The sequence below is a fragment of the Amphiura filiformis genome, chromosome 18 (genome assembly GCF_039555335.1).
Source record: "Amphiura filiformis chromosome 18, Afil_fr2py, whole genome shotgun sequence".
NCBI classification, from domain to species: Eukaryota; Metazoa; Echinodermata; class Ophiuroidea; order Amphilepidida; family Amphiuridae; genus Amphiura; species Amphiura filiformis.
This window is the reverse complement of record NC_092645.1, coordinates 23975047-23997232: the sequence shown is the minus strand read 5'-3', so window position 1 is coordinate 23997232 and position 22186 is coordinate 23975047. Positions and strand designations below refer to the sequence as shown.

General features: G+C 37.5%; 3 non-coding genes across 3 annotated transcripts; all 3 read left to right on the top strand.

Annotated features, from left to right (window-relative positions):
- The first annotated feature begins 1145 nt into the window (after nt 1-1145).
- Nucleotides 1146-1227, top strand: Trnal-uag (transfer RNA leucine (anticodon UAG)). Its single transcript has one exon. It is a non-coding gene; the product is annotated as a tRNA-Leu (tRNA).
- A 14287-nt stretch (nt 1228-15514) lies between these two features.
- Trnal-uag (transfer RNA leucine (anticodon UAG)) lies at nt 15515-15596 on the top strand. The gene has a single exon. It is a non-coding gene; the product is annotated as a tRNA-Leu (tRNA).
- Nucleotides 15597-15852: 256 nt separating this feature from the next.
- Trnal-uag (transfer RNA leucine (anticodon UAG)) lies at nt 15853-15934 on the top strand. The gene has a single exon. It is a non-coding gene; the product is annotated as a tRNA-Leu (tRNA).
- Nucleotides 15935-22186: the final 6252 nt, after the last annotated feature.

Here is a 22186-nt window from a genome sequence, read left to right as displayed (position 1 = left end):
ATAAAAAACCTATATTTTTTCTTTCGCTATGCTCGTAAATATGATTTTCATAGTGCAGTTATGCTGCACAGCAAACATGATTCGACCTTTGCAGTAGGGGCCTACTAGGAAATTACTCCAGCAAAATCAATCGATAAAGTCTAGTCTATCATCCACATTGAATGGTGGTCTGCACTTATGCCCAAATATGTCACTTGCCAATCAATAATCACCCACTTGAAATCCCATGACTCTCTCCACTGACCAAAGTTATGGACAGATTTGGGAGTTGTTTTTGCTGTTATCTGTCATTTACATATCAGTGAGGTACGACCATTTGCAGATGCCCCTCAGTTTTTAGCCTACATGTAATGGATACATTATTATTGATTGACGTAACGACAGCAAGTTCAAACAATATCCGTCAGGTGGTTTAGTTTTAATGCCCTTCGGAAGAGAGCAGTCCACAAAATGAGCGAAAAGTTGCATTCGATTTACACAGGGAATTTTGCAGGCCATGCCGTGCCCTTCCTTACTAAAACACAAAAGTACGAATATTTCCAAACATCTAAATTAACTAAAAAATTAGAACATGTTACAAAACTATTTTTTCTATACTTTAAAAGAGTACAAAAAATATTGGCAGGTTAGTTTTCACACAGTGACGTTAACTAGGCAATATACCTCTAACATACACTATTTGTAGAGGTCACACGTCAATGGTGAGAGCACTGTGTATAGGAAAATTGACAGTAACTACAGTATAGGGTAAAGAAGGGTGTGCTTTTTGGACTAGTGCCGAGGGGGGGGGGGTCCGCCCCCTTACCCCATGCCTGCAATAATGTTTCGCTGTTACACTTTAGTTTTGCTTTATTGTATACATAAAAACTTTATTCTCCTTTTCGCCATAGTTAAAAAATATAGGGCCTGTTGGATTAGCTCGATTTGTCTGTGTAATGGTATTCTATATGGTAATTCTATATTTTGTCCCTTCTCCCTTTTCCTTTGGCGAGAGGGGATGGCACCCCCCCCCCCTCGCCCCCTGGTTATGGGCCTGCAATAATGTTATGCTATTTCCCTTTACTTTTATTTCATTATATTATACTTTTTTCTCCATAGTTAAAAAATATAGGGCCTGTTGGATTAGCTCTATTCGTTTGTGTATTGGTAGCGTGGCCGAGCGGTCTAAGGCGCTGGTTTTAGGCACCAGTCATTTCGATGGCGTGGGTTCGAATCCCACCGCTGCCAAGAAAATATATTTTTGTTAACAAGAACTCCCTTTTTCCTTTTTCCATTTTATCAAGCCCTACCCGATGACCTTTATAGGTTCAGTTAGGCCTATCCAACGACCCCTTCTATTCTTTTTTTCTGATATTTTTATGCATCAAAATACAATTAAATAATGCAAAAACTATCAAATTCACCTTTTCCAGCAAATTTGTATTGTAAATTGGGAAAATTTGAAAAACAAAACAATACAAACAAAACTGAATTTTGCTACTCTGATGGCGTATACACACAGTACCGGTAGTGAAATTACAAATTCATGTAAAATGTATTATTTTGTCTAACGTGGCTTTCGGCTGAACCACTAGAAGCTAGTCTACGTTAGCACTCTATGGCACCATATCAATTTGTAAGCGCTCTTCAGCAAAGGCATAGTTCATTGAATAATTACAACCCTATGACAAAACAGGCGAAAATAGTAACTTTTTGCACAATATTTGAAATTTAAAGAGAATTAGAGAATTTGCCATTGCTCATTCTAATTCTATATCTCTTCATTTAAGAACATAAAATTTGAAAAATATTGCAAGGAACACTTGAGGTTTTGACTTTTAAAACATACATTTTGGTCAAAAAATGTGCTTGTATTGGTAGTTTTCAACAGATTTACAACATTCGCCTTGCTATAACATTAAATTGCGTTATCTGTTGACCTAATGACGAAAAGTGTTTTTAGGTTTAAAAGTGTTAGCTTTCGCTTGATATTTAAAAAATCTGATTGGATGAAGGGAACACTTGAGGTTTCGACAAAAACCAATCACAGAGGACCAATTTCCAGAAGCCCCGCAACTCTTACGATGCTATGCACTCAACCGTGTAGTGTAATCAAAGACTGTGTGGTATCATGGGAAAAGGTCGACATCCAAGTCCGCGCAATACGAATATTACCATGCTATTACATAGGAACACGTGACAATATTTTTAGTTTGTCAATATAACGGTATTACACGCAAATCGATAGAGAAAAAATTAATTGTGCACATTTCAAATCACATTATTAAGTATTATTGAGTATCGATTCGCGTGTAACACCTTTATTTTGACAAACTAAAAAATATTGTCACGTGTTCCTATGTAATAGCATGGTAATTGGACTTGGATGTCGACCTTTTCCCATGATACATCACGATTACATCGCAAACCGCTGGCGGCGCCCTTATTGCGAATAGCGAGAATTCACTGCTTTTTTGAGAGCTCTTGGACGACAATGTACGCTCAGGTGTATCGAGGTGGAAACTGTGCGTAGATGGTTTATAAGAGGATCGTTTTTGTTAGAAACCATTCCATATGTAAACAAAAGGTTCCAAAACCTGAATTTTGATGATTTTTACGATCCTTCGGTTGAGCAAATTGCTGAATATGCCTTTACGCAGAATAAGAGACATCCAAGTAGGCCTATATACATTTTCATATTAATGTATTAACTGTATTCATTATTTCAAAAACAAATGATGGAAACAGTTCGTTTCTTTCAAACAATTTTGACCACCGTTTAAAAACAGCAACACAAGAGATGTAATAGGCCACCTTTAAGTCAGCGATGACCGATATTTAAAGTTCAAGGTAATTCGAGGAATGGAATGACGATTTTATTCGTCAGAGTAAAATAAATGACTGACTGAGTAGGTGGTGGGCACATATATACAGATCCGCATAAAATGCTATTATTTACTTAACAGACGGTAACATACAACCAGTTTCAGCTTACATGTATTTTAAATCTCTCCACGCGGGAGTAGTCTTTGTCAAAGACTGACTCGAGATAGTGTCGGACTCGCGATCAAGGGGGGGGTGAGCGGCGAAGCCGCGATGAGCCGCGAAGCGGCGAGTCATGGTTTCCGAGAGTGTGTGGTTCCCAGTAGTTTCTCTCCCTATGGATAATATAGGTACATGGTCTGTAACACAGACTACGCGGGAGTCGACTGCAGACGAGAGGTTTCAAATTTTGTTTTAAAAATTCAAAAATTTCAGAAAATAATGTAAATTATATTATGACCATGTTTGGAATCAGCATGGAAAATGTATTAAAATGAGTACAAACAAGCCTAGTATTGCTTCAGTGGTTTTTCAAGGTTTGGACTTTTTATGTCGAAGCCTATATGGCTAGCAGTGTATTAACAAAGCTGAAACTAACATTCTCAATATTGAATAAAGACAACCGTCTTCACAAAACACACAACGAGTTCCTGATCCGAGGAAAATAAATGAAGCCACGGATGTGTAAATGACTCTGTGTGTTGACATTCTATGTTATACAGACGTGACTTGTCGTTGTTAATTATTACCATGTCAAGATAATTGACTTGGTAATGGAAGATGGGTTATAAATAACATGGTTTTACTTCATATGGTATGTGAGTGGAATAATTAACCATTTTAAGGATTTAAAGATAATGTTGTGTGGCTCATGGAATGTGTCTATGAATTTGTCGTTTTTTTCCTTCTCCCAGCAAAACTTTAAAAAGTACTTTAAAAGGTTTTAACTAGCTTTCAGCATACCAAATCAAACTAGAGCGGTTCTCGGCTTTCACGGTTCTCGGGTTTGGCGGTTATTAGCTGATGTTGGTGTTAGATGGAGAGTGGTAGTGTTTGGAAAACGTGTGTGGTTGTAGCTGGTTGTATACTGTTTCTGTTCAGAACCTTGTGTGTTTGGACGAGTCGATGGGTCGGGCATTTGGTAATATTGGGAAATTAGACTGTTTGGTTTTAAATATGGAGAGATGACATAGTTGGAAATTGCTATGAAAGTGTTTACAAAAACATTTAAAGAAGAGTTAAATATTAAAATGGATACAACAATAACATAATATAATTGTAGATTGTTTTTCGAGTTTCGGCAATTATTGATATTGACTTATGCTATGGTTTTATTACAAGGTGTAAAAACAGAACTGATACAGTAGACCTAGGAAGAAAAACATAATTTTAAGGTGTTTTACGCTTTTCGGATTATGTTGATAACTGAACAGGCCTTTCAGGAAGTAATACAACATATGAGCATGGACTGTTAACATGGTTAAAGAATATATGAAAATAAGTGTAAACTTTTTTAATTACCCCAATGCAGTGCATGTCTCAAAAATTCTATTACTATTTGGAATTGTCATAGGTTTTTTACACTTTTAAATCATGAAAAAATAGAAATATGAATGGAATTTTGAAATTTTGACAACTATTTTGATACTTGGCTAGTCTTCAGTTGGGCATGTTAGGAGAAATAATATAGAAATATTTCATCATACATTAAAACAACAGCATGGTGTATGTTTTTTAATGGTTCTTCAAAATCATCATGGACGACAGTGTAATATTTGAGTTAAAGTTTATCTGTACCGTAATGATTGCCTGTGTTAATATTGTTTGTGACAAAATGATGAATTGAACATTTGACAATACAAAAATGTCAGTGATTGCCGTCATATATATGTGTTCCTCAGTCCTTTAATAGAAATATGAGGAGCTCAATTATTTGTTCTCCTGGAATTATTCAGGAGCTCAACTTTTGAGCACCTAAAATTGCACCCCAGGGTGAAATTTCAAACTTGCTCAAATTGTGTTAAATACCATTCCAATGTATTCATCTAGACTCCCTCAAGCATTCAGAAATTGTATAGTTTGACCTATCTAGGACGTACCATTCTTGAGTCATAACCAAAAAGGTCAAATGTCACGTTTTTGTCTCTATGGGGATCCAAAAATAAATCAAAGTGCTCTGATTATGTCTAAATAGATAAGTTTGATGCACCAATTGAGCCAATTATGAGCCCCCCCCCGGGGTAAAATAGGCCGTGTAAAATTAATATTTTGGTTCTCGTCCCTCCCTCCTCAATTTCTGGGATTTGTCAGATTTTTTTTAGATTTTTCAATTTTTTAGACTTTGGAATGATTTATGAAATGTTCATACATACAAATAAGTTTATTAGAGAACAAGCATCACTTCCAAGTCTTTTTGTGGTACTCTAGGGGTTTATCCTCAGAATCTCACATTTGAAAAAAAAAAAAAAAGGGCCTCGTCGTTTCCTCAAACACTGTTGGAGAATACCGAAAACTACTGACAATGCTAATTTTACATTGAAAAAAAACAACAAAAAAACACCTCCCTCCCTCATCAATTCATGAAAATCCTCTGGACGAGAATCAAAACATTAATTTTATACGGCCTTACGGCCGGGGTCCAGCTCTGGGGTTCTAGATGCTGTCTGGTGCAATCTGAGTCCTTATTTGGAGCCTCCGTTTCACAAAATTTATGACCAATATTTCAAGAAATATATCCAGAAATGTTCAAAATCTTCATTGTGAAAATGTGTCTCAGTAAATTTTTGTTTCAAAATGGCAATATGACTTAGTTCACCACGTAAACTTGTATGGCTCAAAATTCGGACCGCTCGCCATTAAGTTTACTGATTTCTATGTTTTGAAATTTGTTGATGTTTTAATGATCCTTGATTCCCGGTCGATTATTTTAGCTGTGTCACGTCATGTGCATGACGCCGCGCTGGTAGGTACCAGCCAAACTTCAGAGAAAAAAAACGTGATCGCCGATAACGATGTGATATGGGACTTACATAGGATTACACAGAGATATTTCTTGCCAAAATTTGACCATTTCTAGGCAAGTTGGCCCTACTTTGTCTGCGCTATATGAAAAAGGACAGTCTTAAGTAAGTAAATGTACAATGATTTTGATGTTTTGATGTTTTGGGAGACTGGGAGGATCAGAACCAAAAGATGATGGAGCCTATTCTTGACTGTGTAATATTCCTTCACCACATTATCGTACAGTAAGAGGCTTATACGATGGACAGATCTAGTATCAGTTTGTGAATGAGGACATCGTATAAGTTCCTTGTACTAAATATGACTATCTGAGACGAAAATTGCCAAATGGGTAATGAGTTTTTATTTTTTGCCAATACTTGTTGCAAACTTTACAGGTAGCTTTAGTTTAACTGCCTTAATCCCGTCAGAGTCGTATTGCCAATTGTACGTATCGATCAACTCTTGTTTCCATTTCAAAAGAGTTGCCTTTGAAACAGACCTAGTAGACGACGCATCTGGAGCCGAATTCATGAATCGGTTCCAGACACAGAATGTTTTTTTCCATGCAAGCAATCCAGAATTTCCTTCCAGTTTTACCAAATTTCCCTCCAGTATGACATATATTTCCCATACCGGTATGTATTTCTTTAATTTTTGGTCAAAAACCAAAAATTTCCCTGCAATGAGCTTCCGTATTACCCACTTTTTTTCCTGCCATGACAGAATCAGTGAATATGACATGATAAAACTACAGGCTTTTACAAAATCAAATCATGAAAATTAATAAATTTAAGCTTAACAACCGGTTAACAACTCATGAACCAAGTTATACGTTTACAGTTATTTATAAATGATGACAGGCAACAAGTACTGGCAAAAGCTTACAAACTAATCGTGCTATATCCCTGTTTGAGTCCTGCAGCCATTAATTCCCCGTATGAGTTCATTTATAATTCTTTTTGGTGCGGATAAATCTCCCGATATTCATGTATTGCTCCCAAATAAACACACACGCTGTCACTGGCATCAGCAAAATTGTTATACCGACGTGCTCCATAACCCGTTTTGTGATTGGTTGCACAGACGATTTTACTAAATCATAAGCCAATCAATGAATGCGACGGCCTGGTTTGGCAGCACACAATTGTTGGCAGTGAAGCGAAGTACGAATTTTCTGATTGGTCGAATAAACTACTAAAATATTGGCTAAGCCAATCAGCGTGCTCGATACATAACAAACAACCACGTTGGGTATAAATGGCCTACGATACGCGATCGAGGGGATTTCCCGTACTCGTGTAAATCGATGGGTGATCTCCCGGTGTACGTGTGAGCAATTGATGGTTTGTTTGAATGTAAATGTTTTATTTCTTTTCTCTTGGTTTCTTTCTGTCTATTCTTTTCTTTTCTTTCTTTTATGTTTCTTGCATTTCTCTTTATTATTTTTGTTTTATTCTTCTTTCTTCTACGCGAATCAACTTCAAATTTGAGTCTATAAATGCATGTTTTATATTTTTACCAGTATTAAAATTTTAAATGGTTCTCGCCCGGGGTTCTCTTAATTTATTTACTATTTTGTTTACTTCTAATTAACATATGAATGAAAAGTTAGTTAACTTACGGGGGTGATCCAGAGATGAAACAAAAATTCGTTTGCTAATACTTGATTAAAAAAAAAGTTAATTATTACGTTTCTGTACTGATTTTGAAATCTGGATGAGCTTCATAGTAAAAAAAAAAGAAGATTACAATTTAGCGATTTTACCGGGCGATTTTATTATCAAACATATAACTAAAATTTGCCGACAAGCGGGCCGACAAGTCACAATAAATCAGAGAAGAAAAGGCCTATTGTTAGACAATTATGAACATTTATTAAGATAAAACGTGAAATTTGCACAGCGAAAATTTTCATACCTTAACTTGAAAGACTTAAAATATATCCTTGTTTCGAAGTTTTCGTCTCAGTGATGGGCAATCCTAGTTAATATTCTTTACCAAACTTGAATAATGTCCTATAACATAATTCAAAACATTGCAAGCAGAGAACGATGCCTGGAACGAAAAATTTTACCATTACAAAATCAGATACATGTTCGGGACATGAGAGCAGCCCGGGAGAGCAGAGAAGATGATGAGAGGGTGTCACTATGCTAATAGCAAGGGGGTGACACTAAATTCACGGTTGTTCTATTAGCAACGCAAAACCTATGAAAAATTCCGCTGGTTTACTAGCTAGAAAGTGAGGCCAGTTATCGATCCGTTATGAATAATTCATGTTCGACCCTTGGATCATGTTAATTGCTATTGGCAAATAACAACGTTGTTAGTTTTGCGAACTTTGCCTTTTTAATGAGAGTATAGCGCGCCCTCAATACATCTGGGCGCAAACCAGGCGAAAACGATCCAGTTTAATGAAATGGCGGACGGATATTCCCATCAGGCACCAGTGATATGTTTGTTTCAAAGAAAGTCTACTAATTTGATATGAAATGACATTTTGCAATAGCAAAGTCAAAATTAGGACTTGAGGTCAATAACATGAAGGAAATACGTGACAGAGGCAAGGTGTGAAACACAAGTAGTATTTGAAGTTAAAATAACCTTTGATACCCGACCTGACCTTCCATAGCTTTCCATCATGGCGCCTTATTCGTCTTTATGTATTTCTATATGCTCTCAAGTAAAATAAAATACCAATATGCACTAAGCAGACAGAATGTTACTTGGCTCCCAGCATGAATTATTGATTTTATACGGAGGTAAAGAAATACACAGTTGCCTGCAAGCCGTGCACCATACTCCAAATACTTCGGTAAATCTTAATAATGGTCACATGTAGACATATCATGTGTTCGGGAAATCACGTGGCAACATTTTAAGATTTCAGACTTGTTTACTAGTTAAATTGTCATTTGTACTGTTGATTATTTATCTTTGTTAATTAATATATCTTTTAAATGCTGATAAATCGTGGTTGGCTGCCCATATTATATGTTAAATTCAATGTTTTATGAATATAATTCTACCACGCAGAGGGGGTCACACAGCATAATTTCACACTACACGATTTAGCTAGATTTGGAGCTCTGCACTTCAAATTCACGTCAATTTCAAAGTTTATACACTTAATATATTTAATATAATACTTATTTTTTGTTATAACAAACTGGAACACGAAATGTACTAGCTTATTACCTATACAGAAAGGGATTTATACACATTCACTCAGCAATTTGACATGCCTGGCGCATCAAGACATTCTCTGTCTGGATAACATGACTGTCGCCCTCAATACGTCTGGGCGCAAATTTAAATAACAATACGCTATTTACATATGAATGCGGCTTCATGCTAATGTCTAGTGCCGCTTCCAGGCCTATTCCGTGCTAATAGGCTGTAATGTAAACTTACGTCATGCAGCTTGTGAAGGTGGACACGCCGCTAATTGGTCAAACTTTCGCTATGCAACAGGCTATTGACTGGTCAGAATTGTGCCGTCAGATGTGTTTACCAATTATCAAGTCTGTCGGCGGCGTGGAGATATGCACAATAAATTAGTATAAAACCCAGGCGACTCTAGAGCGAGCCAATGAAATCCAGCGACACTTTTATACTTTGGAATTGATCAACATTGATTGGTTCAATGCTAGTCTGACCTCCGTATAATCTAGTGACCTAGTCTCAGTGTTACCGGGTATGCACACCACTCCACGCCATACATAAATTCTCCCAGTCACATTTCCCCAATATGAAATTTTTAAAAAGTAAATTTTTTAATTTTACTTCTTTTAAAGTTTGGCAGTGGCGGGGTTCGAACTCACGCCCCAGTCGCCCCACCGCTTTGGCTATCACGTACGGTATACCATATTACCAGCGCCTTAGACCGCTCGACCACGAAGGACTTGATAGTGTCATTGTGAAAATTTAAACATATATTATTAATAAATCGCAACTTTATTACTACATCATATTTTGGAATTTTATCGGCTTAAAACATTAATGTGTATTATAATAAAGCTACCATTATTTATATTGTTGAATTCTTAAGCGCATAGAGACAATTAATACGAGGGTCTTATGAATAGGCCTACATACACAATACATAAAATCGATTTTGATATCGGCCACGTGCTCTGCTGTGCATGTGGTTTCCCGTAGAGTGGCGGAAGTTGTATTACGAAGTGCATCCGAACTCCATTTTGAAGCAAATGCTTTTGACAAGGCATTGGATTGTTCCAGTTTGCATCCTAAATCCACATTAGACCCCTACTTTTATTTACGAAATCAAAAGATTAGATTATCATAACAACAAAACGGTAATCTTTTGTCGGGTCTAATGTGAAAATTACATTAAAAAAATACAGTTTTTACAGAATTAATTTTCACTTAATTCCAAAAAAAATGGCGTATATAAGATTGAAATAAATTCTCTACCTTCTATACTAGATCAATTGTGACGCAAGTTGTTATCAAAAATTGTTGTGATAGATGTACAGTTAATATTCACATATTCCATTACCTATCTGATGGTACAGTTTTTACACAGAAAATATTTATTTGAAAACCTGCCACTCGGCTTTTTCCGGAAAGGTCACAGGGTCGCCGTGACCTGTGCAATAATTACAATTAAAATTTTTCTTATTCTAACAGCAAGCGTTTCTAAAATGCATTATGGCGAAATGTGGTGTACCGGGTATGTAGACAAAATGACAGATCTAGCCAGATTTATCTTGGCTCTAGCGCCCATATCAGAGCTCAAAACATCATGAGTACGGCAAACATACACCCATATGTTAAATACCCACCCACTGCAACGCCTTTTAGTGTAGGATAGGTAGGGATAAAAGAGTTGCCGATGTACATAATTAGCAACCAGTATTGGGTGACCGGAAAGCTGTTCAATGCCTTTGCTGTTTTTTTTGGGTGTTTTGGTTTTAATTAATTTCTCTGTTTCTACATCTCTGGTACGATTCAAATACAATAGGTGTCATCATTAGCACACACTTTACATATCCTGAAAGTGTCACTGACCAAAAATACTTCGTTTGTCTGCTTTTTTGTATACAAGAAACACATGGGGCATCTGTTGGTGTGTTGTTACCCAAACACAACCCAAACACACAATAACCTTGCATTTTCAATATGTGATACATACGACGTATTTTCCAAACAACAATCCAAACATCACTGTAAAGTATTAATTAGTCAAAAAAGTGGTCTAATTGGACTAATTTATAATTAGTCATGCAAGAATTTTTTTAAATTCATGAAATTATAAATTAGTCCAATTAGACCACTTTTTTGACTAATTAATTCTAACAGGGGGTGGAAAACATTTCTTGAAGTATAGTTAATCCAGCACCTTTTGGCGATAGAATAAGTATATTGTACAAATGCGTGCGAAAAATGTTTCCATTCTGAAGCTTTTGAAATATGGTGCTAAAGTGGAATAAATTCGCACAAAAATTTTGGGGGAATTTGAGAGTTTTCGCCCTTTTTATTTTTTTATATTTTTTTTATTCAATTCTGTTTCTTTCTTTCTCTTCATCACATTCATACAAGCCATATGCTTACATAAGTTTTTCAGCTTGGCTTGATTATTTTGCTGGAGCCAGTCTATAGGAACAGTCTACATTTTACTGCAATAACATATTGTTAAACTGGCCCGTATGAAGAAAGAGAAAAACATAAATCAGCATTGAATAAAAAAGGAAGGAAAGGAAATGCCACTCCGATGAAATCAAATGTACAATGCTCTTAAACACTCCTGCTATGCTGACAAATTAATACACAATTCCTTTCAGAGGAACAAATAAGAACATTCTATCAAGCGGGCGCCCACTTTTTTTGCACTTTGTGCAATTTTTGTACTGTTTTGAACTTTTTTGCAACTTCGCGTAACTTTGGGCGCTCCATTTTTTGTCACCTTCTAAGTTCCTACGCGCTATTCTATGGACACCATGACTAATTGCAATGGATTTCAACTAATACTGAAACTAACGTTCTCAATTAAATAAAGAATGCTATTGCTTTTTATTTAACTGTCTTCACAAAGCACACAACGAGTTCCTGATCCGAGGAAAATAAATGAAAGCACGGATGTGTAAATGACTCTGTATGTTGACATTCTATGTTTTACAGACGTGACTTGTCGTTGTTAATTATTACCATGTTAATTGACTTAGTAATGGAAGATGGGTTATAAATAACATGGTCTTACTTGATTCATGTGTAGAATAGTTTTGTACTTTACACTATACTCATAGTACTAGCCATATCACCCTTTATTTAATTTCAATTTTATTGTATTATATTTTACCAGAGAAGATGTAAGGAAGAGGAGGGTTAACGGAATTGTATACTTGAGATAATCCCGTAGGTAATCCGATTGCACCTATTCATAGTCCTTTATTCATAGTCTCAAGTAGTTAGACATCTACTTGCAGTAGCCTTTGATGTGATGTGTGAGACCGCTCACGGTCGACCGATTTGCACTCAACAATTGGAAATATTTCGAATGTTTCTATAGAGAATTTGTTGAAAAGTATGAAACGCGTGTATGGTATTAAGGACCTGCTGCTTGGATGGGATACCACATGTGGATAATACAAGAAAGAAATCGAGTGTTGTAAAAATTTCCCCCAAATCCGGCTTTATTTGTTAATATATAAATTTCTAAAGAAGATATTTTTAGGATTTTTTAGAGAAGTGATGATTGTTGATCATTTCTATTTTCAAGTTTTTATGTATTTTCCGATCATTTCCTGTAAACCTAATAAAGATTCGGATAATTGAAAATATTCTCTATCACAAATGATAGAGGCTGAAAGTGACAGCAAGCGACGAAAATTATAATTTGCCATGGAACTTCAGTCATATTTTATCTGAAATCTGATCGGATGACAGGGCCTGCATGTATGGTATGCATGGTACGATGACATACAATCACTGACCTATCCCTAAAAGTAGTTGCGTGCATCACACACGTCAAGGGTTCAAACCCCATTGTGGTATTCTATTGTTAAGCGGCTAAATAGGGCGATTCATCATTTACTTTGAATGGGCGGTCTCACACATATTTTGTTTGAGGATAGCTGGATCAACCTCCTCATCCTTAAGTTACTGTCACACTACACCGAATAGGTCTTCCGTACAAGAAACGGATGGTATTTTAGTAAATCCGTTGTTGTTCGTCAATGATCGTTTTATGTTCTTTTTATGTCCTGCTATCATCCGCCAAATGCGTTTCGTGTTAGGTGATGTTCGTTAATTCCGTCAGCAAGTTTTGTGCATGCACAAAACTTGAAACGGAGTGTGCCGAATACACATGTTCGGTATTTATCCGATGTGTGTTCGTATGGTGCTGCATATTGCCGGAGTTTGTTCGCTCTCCTTTCGTTCATGTACGTTCTTTGTTCGTTGCACTCGGCCCGTGTTCGTTGCAAATACGTTCCTGTGAGGCCTTCACCACCGGATAGCATATTTTTGCATTCGGTGATGTACGTTGACCCAGACCGTGTTAGTGTCACACTACACCGGATCGGTCTTCCGTATAAGAAACGGATGGTATTTTAGCAAATCCGTTAGTGTTCGTAAATGTTCGTTTTATGTTCTTCATATGTCCTGCTATTATCCGCCAACTGCGTTTCGTGTTAGGTGATGTTTGTTTAGTCCGTCGACAATACGTTTCAAGTTTTGTGCATGCACAAAACTTGAAACGGAGTGTGCCGAATACACATGTTCGGAAGTTGTCCGATGTGTGTTCGTACTGTTCTGTATATATACCCAGGGTTTGTTCGTTATTCTTTCGTTTATATACCGCAGGTGTTTGCAAGGTTTCGCAGGCGCTTGTGCCGGATGTAGGCCTATGGCGAACATGTGCATCGATCATGGGGGGGCTTTCTGAAGGGTGTGTGACGCAATATCATATTTCCCCCAGTACTTTAGTGACTGACAAGTAGAAAAAAGGGGAAAGGAGAGAAAAAAAAAGAAAGTGAGAAAAATTGAAGAGAGAAGAGAAGAGAAAAGTTAAATTGCACGTAATTTAGTAGGCCTATGCATGTAAGTAGTATTGAGGGAGGGGCACTTTCTGAAGGGTTGAGGACGCAATATCAAATTCCTACCAGTTTTAGTGATTAACAAGAAAGAAAAAAGAAGAGAAAACATGGAAAAGGTTAAATTGTAGGCTACGTTATTGAGTAGGCCCAGGATAGTAGGATATAGTAAGCGTAAAGTATAGGCCTGTGATTATTATAGGCAGTGTTTAAATGTGGTTCCTTGGCCCAAAAGCCTGTGAAAATTACTGCCGGCCCGTCGATATGTAGGGCCCGTGACATTTTGTCACCAAAGTCAGTATTTAAGACGGACTTAGGTCTATTACTGACTTATCCATGCATGCTTTACCTGAAATTACGAGTCTGAAGTCTTATATCTGACACTTAGTCAGTGGATCAGTGTAACATTTTAAATTTTGCAAATTCAGTTCGGGCCTTCTTTGTTTTTTTTTGTTTAAGGCAATAATAGTGTAAAAATGATGCACCAAAAACAATTTTCCAAATTTTCCATTTTTAAAACTAAATTTTTACACAATAGGCCTAGGCCTAATAATGTAAATAGGCCCTACAGTCCCCATGCAAATGGCTTCAATTATTGGACCTTCATTTTGAAAAATGGACAAGTCTTCCTTTTTGCTTCTGCTATGGACATCCACGTGTTATTTTTAAAGCAATTGTTTATATTATACAATAATCATGATAATGGTGAAAACTTTTCAATGGCTTCAATTAGGCTTTCGTTTCACCAATTTGTGGCTGTTTCAAACTAAAATAGTACGCAATAATAGTGCTAAAATTGATCCAAAAATGACAAATGGCTTCAATTGGGCCTTCATTGTCCAAAGGTTTCTCATTTTTGATCACCTCTATTGCCCCCGGACGCTGGTTGCCCTGATATATCAGATTTGTAACCCTTTTGTACTTATTAGCCAATATTTGACCATTTTCGTCAAAGTTTTCCCCCTTAAAAGTTGTCTTTCCCCACTTTGTTCACCCTCTGAAAAGTGCTTGCTACGTCACTGCCTCTAAGGGGTCAAAAACCCTCTCAAACACCCTCTCCTCCCCCACTTTTCTGATAGGGCGGCCGTCCCTGTTGGTGCCACATGCCACGGATTCGCCGGTCATTTGTCGGACGTTGAACGATTGAATATAAAACGCCTGCAGGATTATTAGCGGCCACAACGCATAGAGAGACGAACGGGAATCGGACCCCAAATCCGGACATTTGTCGGACGTTGACCCCCAAATCCGGTCATTTGTCGGACGTTGAACGATCGAATATAAGACGCCTGCAGGATTATTAGCGGCCACAACGCATATAGAAACGAACGGGAATCGGACCCCAAATCCGGTCATTTGTCGGACGTTGAACGATCGGATATAAGACGCCTGCAGGATTATTAGCGGCCACAACGCATAGAGAGACGAACGGGAATCGGACCCAAAATCCCACCGAATCTTCTGCCGGACTGGTGATTTTTCCACCGAATAAAATATTTTTGTATTCGGTGATGTACGTTGATCCAGTCCGTCGTAGTGTGACAGACCTATTACATCTTCTCTGATTTTACTTTATTCTTTTTCCCCCAAAATAGCTCCATATTAAAGCCTTTTGGATAAGCTCGATTTGTTTCGTGTCAATGCTGTATAGTGGTAGCGTGGCCGAGCGGTCTAAGGCGCTGGTTTTAGGCACCAGTCATTTCGATGGCGTGGGTTCGAATCCCACCGCTGCCATTCTATTTTGTCTTAGCTTTTCTTCTATATTTCTGTACCTTCTCCCTTTCTCCATTTAATTACTTCCCTGTGTGTGGTCCTTCCTTAATATATATCAATGTTACACGTGACTATATTTATAGTACTAGTGATATCACCCTTTATTTAATTTCTATTTTATTGTATTGTATTTTACTTTATACTTTTTCTCCATAAAAAAAGCTCCATAAAAGCCTTTTGGATTAGCTCGATTTATTTCGTGTCTGTGCTGTACAGTGGTAGCGTGGCCGAGCGGTCTAAGGCGCTGGTTTTAGGCACCAGTCATTTCGATGGCGTGGGTTCGAATCCCACCGCTGCCATTCTATTTTGTCTTAGCTTTTCTTCTATATTTTTGTACCTTCTCCCTTTCTCCATTTAATGCAGTTTCTTTCTTCGCAGGCAGGCGTTATAACCCTTTTTTAAGTCCTACCCGATGACCAACTTATAAATAATGCAAAAACTATCAAATTCCCCCATTTCAGCAAATTTGTATTGTAAATTAGGAAAAACTCAAAAAAACTCACAAAAAAAAAAAAAAAAAAACTGAATTGTGTTACTCTGTGGCGTATATAAACGCATCCCAAAAAGAAAGTATCCAGTTTGATTTTGGTCCATAAATCAAAGATGGGGTATTAAATCAAGACCTACCATAAGTATGTTACAGATGAATTTATTCCGCACAGTTTGTTACCTCATTTGTCCAAATCGATACAGAATTGATGACACAATGACTTTTTGAACGCAATCACTTCAATTTTAAAAGTTGCAGCAAATTCCTATTGATTTAGTCCTGCTACTCAATATGGGTAGCGATATCAAGAGCATGCATGAGGAAGGAGTAAAAGAGTATCTGTATTGAATAAAACACATGATGTGAGGTCAAAAAGTCTCAGACCGTCTCTGTTATTGTGCACCTTTATGAAGAATCAGGAGAAGCAGGAAAACCACATCAATAGGGATTATTGCAACTTTTATAATTGGGGTGATTGCATTTAAGAGATCACTGTGTCATCAGTTCTGCATCGATTTGGACAAATGAGATATCAAACTGTGCGGAATTAATTCATCTGTAACATACGTTTGGTAGTTCTTGATTTAAGACCCCATCTTTGATTTATGGACCAAAATCAAACTGGATACTTTCTTTTTGGGATGTGTTTAGTACACACAGTAGCTAATTCCTGTACTCATACGGTAAGTTAGCACTAAACAAAAAAGGGCCAAAATCTTAATTTCACACTATACTTAGAAAAGCCGCCACCTCAGCGTGTCAAGCAAACTCTCAGAAATTTCAAAGCAATTGATAGCTTGGCATTTTCAAAAACTTTGACTGACCATCTTACTCCCATTCCTGATGTAAATAGTCCTGATGATCTTTACAGTTGGTACAACACGACCATAACTGGTTGTTTGGATGAACATGCTCCCGCTGAAACGCGTACTCGGACTATTAGAAACAGGCAACCATGGTACAATCAATCAATCCATTCTGCTCGTCAAGAACGTCATAGGGCCGAAAGAAAATGGCGGAAGTCTAGAACTGAGTCTGATCGCCAAAACTATGCGTCTGCCAGGAATAATGTGTCCAAATGTATCGTTGAAGCCAAACAATCACACTATTCTGATAAGCTATGTCATGCCAATGCAAAAACTATTTTTCACACTGTAAATAGCCTCCTCAACAATCAGGCCAAGCCATTGCCTGCCCATGGTGACTCAAGAGACTTGGGCAACAAATTTGCTCAGTTCTTCAGGAATAAGATCTGTAAAATCCGTGATGAGCTTGAGTCAAATAGTACCAAAATTGATGCTTCCAAGTTCGTTGACAGTTGCTCACCTTTCTGTAGACCTCTAATCGAGTTTCACCAAATGACTGAAGAAGAGGTCCACAATGTTATCTCAAAGGCATCCAATGCCTCATGCATCCTCGATCCTCAGCCAACCTGGCTCATGAAACATTATTTGGATGCAAATTTACCTGCTCTGACAAGCATTGTTAATGCCTCTTTACAAACAGGGGTTTTCCTTACGGCGGCTCACAAAGCAATTGTAACACCACTGCTTAAGAAGCCATCCCTAGACAAAGACGAGTTTAAGAACTATAGGCCTGTCAGTAATTTAACTGTTACTGCAAAACTGATTGAGAAATGCGCTGCTTCGCAGCTTGTTGATCACATGAACAATAACAATCAGACCCATTCCAGTCTGCTCACCGTCCCAAACATAGCACTGAAAGTGCTTTAATCAAAGTGAGTGACGATATCTTCAGTGAGATTGATTCTAGGAGAGTTGTCTTTGTGGTGCTATTAGATCTAAGCTCCGCATTTGACACTGTTGATCACACAATTCTCCTAAATCGTCTGCAGGACCGTTTCGCCATCACCGGTTCTGCACTGGAATGGGCCCAATCTTATCTGAAAGGTTGGAGTTCTGAAGTCAGCATCAATGGTCACCTCTCCGACCCCATCTCAATGGATTTTGGTGTGCCACAAGGCTCCGTTCTAGGACCATTGCTTTTCTCCGCTTATACTGTTCCCATTGGAGAGATCATCCAGAAACATGGTATCAACTATCATATCTATGCTGACGACTGCCAGTTATATGCTTCTTTCAACCCTCGGATTCGTGGCGATGTGCTTAACACTCTTGGCAAGATTTCAAGCTGCATATCTGAAATCAGAGAATGGATGACTGTGAATTATTTAAAGCTAAATGATGCAAAAACTGAGTTTTTTGTTGCTGGCTCTATCTACAACATGAGAAATTTTCAGCTTAATGACGTTACCCTTGAAATTGGTTCATTGAAGATCACACCCTCCACGGTCATCAGAAATCTTGGCATCTACTTCGATAGTTCAATGTCACTCACCTCTCACATTGATAGTCTTCGTCGCTCGATCCTTTATCACATCAGGAACATCTGGAGAATCCGAAAATATATTGATTCTGACACATGCCATCATGTTGTCCGTGCGCTGGTCCTGTCACGTTTAGACTATTGCAATGCACTTTTCACTCACCTTTCATCCAAGAATATGATTCGCTTGCAACGCTTACAGAACAAAGCCGCACGGGTCATAGGTCGCTGGACTCTGAGACTAGTATACCTATACTAGTCTCAGCTGGACTGAAGCTGCATCCTTAATCACAAAACTCCACTGGCTTCCAATAGCACAAAGAGTAACTTACAAGATCCTGCTCTATGTATACAAGGCTTTGAATGACCAATCACCAGCTTACATAACTCAATTGTTCTCTTATTATGTTCCCGGCCGCCCTCTCAGATCTTCAAATGATCCTTCACGTCTGGTAGTTCATAGATATAACTCTGTTGTGGGAGAACGCAGATTCACTGCTACTGCTGCCAAAGCCTGAAACAATCTGCCACTGCACATCAGGGGTGCAACATCCACAAACACTTTCAAGAAACTGTTAAAAACTCATTTATTCTGAACTTTTGTTTGTTTATATTGTTTTACTGCTTTGATGTATTTGTAAACGCAATGTTGCCTTGCGGCGAATTGCGTCATAAATAACTTTTGTATGTATGTATGTATGTATCTTTTTACGATCCTTTCAATGAGCAAATCGCTGAATAGGCCTTTACGCAGTTAAGATTACTTATTACTTCAGCGGTACCGAAATTTAAAGTTCAAGGTAATTCGAGGAATGGAACGACGACTGTATTTGTCAGAGTAAAATAAATGACTGAGTAGGTGGTGGGCACACATACAGATCCGCATAAAATACTATTATTTACTCAATAGTCGGTAACATACAACCAGTTTCAGCTTACATGTATTTTTAATCTCTCCACGCTGGTGTCTACTGCAGACAAGAGGTTTCAAATTTTGTTTCAAAAATTCAAAAATGTAAATTTTTATGACTATATTTGGAATCAGCATGAAAAATGTATCAAAATGAGTACAAACAAGCCTAGTATTGGTTGAGTGGTTCTTAAGATAGTTTCATATTTTGAGAAAATATTTCAAGGCTTGGGCTTTTTATGTTGAAGCCTATGGCTAGCAGTGTATTAACAAAGCTGAAACTAACATTCTCAATATTGAATAAAGACAAACGCCTTTTATTTGACCGCCTTCACAAAGCACACAACGAGTTCCTGATCCGAGGAAAATAAATGAAGCCACGGATGTGTAAATGACTCTGTATGTTGACATTCTATGTTCAATACAGACGTGACTTGTCGTTCTTAATTATTACCATGTCAAGATAATTGACTTGGTAATGGAAGATGGGTTATAAATAACATGGTCTTACTTCATATGGTATGTGAGTGGAATAACATTAACCATTTTTAAGGATTAAAGGTAATGTTGTATACTCAAAACTGCACAAATAGTCCTGGACCTGTCCCATAGACCCGTATACATTTTTCAAAGAGGAAAGTTTCGAGTAGGGTCTATAGGACAGGGCCTGGACTAAAATTAGAATGCTCCAAGATCATATCATCCGATGAGCCCCACCTTTTTTCATCTTGAACGACCTCCTAAATTTTCTTCATTTTGACTCCTAATTAAGTGTCCCTCATAATAGATTCCATTCATTGACCATTCTTAAAGAAAAAATGGGTAATGGTGAATCCAACGGACGAGGACACAAAAACACCAAGGATCAATAAATGATACAAGAGGATACCTGGAATATGAACAACTGGAAAGAAAAAGAGCAAGGTACACCAACTTGATGTGGGGTAACAAGCAAGGGGGACAAAAACAGCAAATGTAGGCATTAGAAGTAGGTAAAGTTCGATAGCCAAAGAATACCAGTTTTAAGGCCCACAGAAGTGCTACATTAATAATTGGGAATGCAAAAATGCACTAGAACACTTTGAAGTGATGAAAATCATTCTTAAAGAAGGTAATTAATTTTGCATGGTTCTCGGATTCTTGTAATAACGACTAGACTCGTGTTCTCCAAAAAGCAGTTGTTTGAAATAACACATAATCACTTTACCATACTGCAATATTGGTTTTTTTTAACTTGTGCTTATATATCGCTTTTTGCTGCAAAGGGACAGTGGTATTCCAGCATGCGTTGGATTCGTTTTGCTCCAGTGCTTACGTTAACATCAAGTCGTATTCAGACATTTAGTCCCTCATTCGCCACTTGCACGGTTCCGCCATTATGCACTATATGCGGGGAGAGCCTCGAACTGGCAGCATACATGAAAGGAAGAATTACGTAACCTTACACAGAATGTTATATGACTGGTTCAATTCCCATTCATGTATGCTGCCAGTTCGAGGCTCTCCCGCACATAGTGCATAATGGCGGAACCGTGCAAGTGGCGAATAGAACTCAATGTTTTAACAATCAAAATAGCCATTGATGTTTCTTTGACTTGACCTTGATATTTCGGTTTAAAATGGACATAACCCTTTCCTGACTGTTATTACTATCACATCATAATATAAACTGAGCTCAAAAAGAAACTTATAATTTTTTACAACTTTTGAATCACAAGGTCATATCTTAAAATACTGTCAATCAATATGAACCAAAATTACACACAGGATTACCTTAATACTCTACTCAAAAAACCTGTCAGTAACCAAGTAGTTGTTCAACTGACACAACAGCAAAATGCACTGTCATGGGACAGCTTCCTGGACTTCCTTCACTTTCACAGCCCAACATTTGGCACCCAGGACAAAAATCTGTGAGAATGCACACAAGATCCTTGCACAGATGATAAAACGGTGCTGCTTTCTGCTTTTCATACACTTTTTTCATGAAACAGGGCTGGGCTGTGAATGTGGACCAGGAAGCTGTCCCATGTCAGTGCATTTTGCTGTTGTGTCAGTTGGATAACTGCTTGGTTACTGACATGTGTTAAGAGTAGAGTATTGAAGTAAATCTGTGTGTAATTTTGGTTCAATTTGATGGACAGGATTTCAAGATATGACCTTGAGAAAAATTATAAGTTTCTTTTTTTGAGCTCAGTTTATATGGCTTTAATACAGAACTTCTGCAGTCAATTTCAGACAAATACCACATAACAAAGATGACCAATTGCACACAATGTTTCAAATAACACATCCCTGTGTGCTAATTTATTTTTCACATTTTATATACAGAAATGAAATATATATTGTGAATAAAAGCAATTCTATAATAAAAACTTATAGGTTATTCATTATCACACTCCTTGATTTGATGAACTAAATACTGAGCAATTGATGTCTTTGTAAACATGATAATATGCTTTTTTTAAACATACCATTAGTACCATATAACTCTTGTGATCTTACAGATAGGTTTATCACAAAAAATGAGGAGACAAATTTTGGGGTAAATCAATGCATAGAATTACAAATCAGGCCTTAATCTTGACTGTGACATTTTAGTTAAGCTTTTGTTATGAAAGTAAACACCCAAAAGAAGCTTTAAAAAGAAACCAAGAGCTTACAATTCCTTTTTAACCCTAATACGCCCAGGTACTACAAAACACTACTTGATATATGCGCTGTTTGTGCGTGCATCCCATGTGGTATGATGACGCAATAGCCCTAAATGATATATAGACACGGTTTCGCTGGCTAGCGAAGCCC